Here is a 4628-nt window from a genome sequence, read left to right on the forward strand (position 1 = left end):
ACTAGAGTTTTTGATTTTTTTTTCTGAATCAATGTTCTCTGCCTTCATAAACAGACCCTAAATTTTGCAGGAATGGGTGAATGTAGTGAACTGGGATTTACTGCTAGGGTGCTGTGCTGATGGCTGGTTCCGCCTCCCAGCTCCACCCCCATCTACCCATATATAACCCTGGTTTCCTGCTTAAACCCTGAACCCCTCTGAAGACCCTATCCTCAGTTATAAGCTAATAAAAGCATGTGTTCTCCCTCCAGTCATGAGAGCTTTTATTTGCACTACAGGCTGAAGACTGGGAACACTGTGCTATCTACCTTCTCATCAACACACTTGGATGTGGTGGTCCTGGTGATTTCCTGCACCCCGGACCCTGGGATTTTAACCTCAAGTGCTGTCACCACCTCCTGCTGTGGGAATTCACAGCAGCAACACCCCACACCCATGTCTGTCATTGCTGGACACTTCAAACACACCATACTCAAGAACATGCCACCAAAATTCCACCAGAACATGATGTGTCTCACCAGAGCCCTCACAACTATCAAAGACTCTAACTGTTCAATCCCATGAGTGCATATGGGGAAATAGACAAGCAGGCAGTCTGATCCTTACCTTCCAACAAGCAGAAGCTGAATGTGAGGTCTCAATGGCAAAAGGGATGATATCCTGCACATCTGCTTTGAATCAGTGGACTGGCCTGTATTCAAGGAATCATCAATCAGACACACCATATCCGTCAATGACTGTCAACAACAGTTAGAAGGGAAAGCAGGTTTCCAGAAAAAGGGGGACATTTCAAATGTTCTGGAATGGAAATCTTCATCCTGAGAGCAGATGGAAATAGAGAAACTGATGGAAGGTTGGCATCCTTTATAGGTTTAGGAAATTATAATGGGTATCAATAGAGTAAATGCAAGCAGGCTTTTTCCACTTGTGCTCACCCCTCCTCTCTCACCACCATTCAGGGCCCCAAACAGCCCTTCCAAGTGTAGCAACACCTTGTGAATCTGCAGGGGTCGTCTACTGCATCCAATGCTCCAGTTATGGTCTCCTCTACATCAGAGAGACTGGACGCAGACTGGGAGATCGCTTCGTTGAGAATCTTGGCTCTGTCCACCGCAATAGTGTGGATCTTCCAGTGGCTACCCATTTCAATTTCCCATTCCATTCCCTGACTGACATGTCTGTCCAGGGTTTCATGCTCTGCCAGACTGAGACCACTCACACATTTGAGGATTAACACCTCCTCATCTATCATCTGGGCTCCCTCGAATCAGATGGCATTACTAATGACTCTCTGGCTTTTGTTAAACCCTCCCTCCCCCACTTCTTCCCCCATCACTTTCCCCCACCTCTGTCTCCTTTCACAGAGCCAAAATCAATTCTCACCTCCTCCCTTATCATATCCAATTAACACCTTTTGTTGGTCTGGACTCCTCCCCCAGCCAGCATTTTAGAATAATTTCCAGTTTTTTGCCTATTCTTTGCTTATTCCTTGAAGGATTCAGGTCTGAAACATCTTTGTCTCCTATGGCAACTGCAAGACCAGCTGAGTTCCTCCAGCATTTCTGTATGCTTTTCACACTGAAGATAGGCGAGAGAAAAACTAGAGGACATGGCTTAAGGGTGAAATTCATTATATTAGTAAAAGGAGAGTGAAGGATAAAATTGGTCCTTTAGAGAATCGGAGCGGATGAATGTGTGAGGAGAAAAATGAGATGAGGGAGATATTGAATGAATTCTTATCATTGGTATTCACTAGGGAAAAGGATAAGGAATTATAAGGCAAAAGGGGTAATTATAGAAAACATAGGGATTAGGAAAGAGGGGGTGTTGGAACTTCTGAGGTATATAAATGTGGATAAATCTCTGGGTCCCGACGGGAATTTCTGCAGGACCTTGAGGGAAGACAGGGAGTAAATAGTGGAGGCTCTGACAGTGATTTTTCAACAGTCACTGGAAGAAGGTGTGATGCTACAGGTTTGGTGTGTTTCAAACGTGGTTCCTCAGTTTAAAAATGGTTCCAGGTGTAGGTCCAGCAATTATCGGCCAGTAAGTTTGATGTCAGTGGTTGGTAAACTAATGAAAAGGATTCTTAGAGATAATATGTATAAGTATCTAGAGGGGCAGGGACAGATCAGGGACACCCAAAATGGTTTTGTGCTGGGAAGGTCATATTTGACAAATCTTGTTGAATTTTTTGAGGAGGTGACTAGGAAGGTTGATGAGGGTAGAGCAGTAGATGTAGTATATATGGATTTCAGTAAGGCCTTCAATAACGTTCCACATGGAAGAATGATAAGGAAGGTTTAGGTGCTAGGTATTCATGTTGAGATAGTCAGATGGGTTCAATAGTGGCTAGAAGATAGATGCTAGACAGTCATGGTGGACAACTGTCTGTCAGGATGGAGGCGAGTGATGAGCGATGTGCCTCAGGGATTGGTGTGTGTCCCATGTTGCTCATCATTTACATTAATGATTTGGATGATGGTGTGGTAAACTAGGTGAGTAAATATGCAGATGATGATACAAAAATAGGGTGAGTTGTGGCTAGTGAGGATATTTTTTTGGGGATTGCAGAAGTATTTGGACTGCTTAGAAGAGTGGGCTGAAAGGCGGCAGATGGAGTTTAATGTAGATAAGTGTGAGGTGCTTCATTATGGGAAGAATAATCATAACAGGACACATGTAGTGAAGGGGAGGGTATTGAGTAATGCAGAGGAACAGAGAGATTTTGGGGTAATGGTTCATCGTTCTTTGAAGGTGGATTCACATGTAGATAGGGTGGTGAAGAAGGCGTTTGCTATGCTGGCCTTTATAAATCAAAGCATAGAATATAGGAGCTGGGAGGCGATGTTGAGACTGTTCAAGGCATTGGTGAGGCCAAATTTGGAATATTGTGTGCAGTTCTTGTCCCCAAATTATATCAATAAGGTGGAGAGGGTGCAGAGAAGATTTACTAAAATGTTGCCTGGATTGCAGTATCTAGAATATGGAGAAAGATTGAGTAGACGGGGTCTTTATTCATTGGAGTGTAGAAGGTTGAGGGGGGATCTGATAGAGGTATATAAAATTATGAAAGGAATAGAGAGAGTAGATGTGAATAGGCTCTTCCCCTTGAAGGTAGGAGAGATTGGAACAAGGGGTCATAAGTTTTAAGGGTTAGGGGGAAAAACTTTAGATGTAACAAGAGAGGAAACTTCTTCACTCAGAGAGTGGTGGCTGAGTGGAATGACCTTCCGGAAGAGGTGGTTGCAACAGGGTCAATTTTGTCATTTAAGAGGAGGTTGGATGAGTACACGGATGTGAGGGGATTGGAGGGTTATGGGAAGGGAGCATGTAGGTGGTATCAGAGTAGTTCACTTAAATTGATGCAGACTAGAAGGGCCCATATGGCCCGTTTCCATACTGTAATTGTTTTATGGTTGTTATATGAAAAGGCGGATAAGTTTAAAGGGCACATTAGGGGGAATTTTTCACACAGAGAGTAGTGGCAGTGGTGAATGCAGGGCTTGGTTTTCACATTGAAGGAAAACTTGGACAGGCACATGGATGGGAGTGGTTATGGAGGTATATGGACTGGCTGCAGGTCAGTGGGACTAGGCAGGAAGATGGATTGGCACAGACCAGAAGGGCCAAAGGGTCTGTTTATGAGCTGCAGTGTTTTATGGTTCTAAATCTTCGGAGTGTTGATGTCCAGAGACCCATGGAGATAGCTCTGATTCACAATTTGGAGAGGGCATAAAAATTACTCAAAGATGGGCTCTTTTTTACTGTGTGGAATTTCATTTGGGTGAATTGACAGAAATTGATATAATGATATAATCAATGCCTTTGGTTGGACTTTATATTCAAAGCATTACACTAATGGATGCTTTTATGTTATACTTCAGCTTTGAAGTAAATGTTGACCATTGACTTTTATACATTGCATTGCCAATACAAGTTGGAGTAAGACCCTCCCTCAGTTAGAACTTAGAACGCAGAACATGACAATCCTTCGGCCCTTGATATCTAAACCCTCCATACCTTGTAACCTATTTTTCTTTCATCCGTGTGGCCATCTAAGTGTCTGTTAAATGCCCCTAATGTTTGAATCTCCACCACCATCCCTGACAAGGTATTCCAGGCACCAACAACTAACTCTCTGTGTAAAAGAACATAACCCATATGTTCTCCCCTAAACATTCCTCCCTTCACTTTGTATACATGCCCTCTGGTTTTGCTACTCCCTCCCTGGGAAAAAAGGCACTCACTATTCACCTTATCTATGCCTCTCAAAATCTTGTTGACCTCTATTGTCTCCTCTCATCCTTCATCGCTCCAAAGAGAAAAGTCCCAGCTCTGCTAACCTTGCCTCATATGGCTTATTTTCCAATCCAAGCAAAATCCTGGTGCATCTCCTCTGCACCCTCTCCATGGCTTCCACATCCTTCCTATAATGAGGCAACCAGAACTGAAGATCTAATTATTTATCAAACATATGACACAAAGTTCCAGTTTTAAAGAAATGATAGTGGTAAAACATTGGGGAATTGGAAGGTTTACACAAAAAAGGCCGTTGAGCTGATTGCGTCTCCACCTTATTCAGTTTGTTCACAATGAATTCTAACTCTGGCTTTAATTCCACACCT

This window comes from Narcine bancroftii, chromosome 2 (genome assembly GCF_036971445.1).
Source record: "Narcine bancroftii isolate sNarBan1 chromosome 2, sNarBan1.hap1, whole genome shotgun sequence".
In the NCBI taxonomy this organism is placed as follows: domain Eukaryota; kingdom Metazoa; phylum Chordata; class Chondrichthyes; order Torpediniformes; family Narcinidae; genus Narcine; species Narcine bancroftii.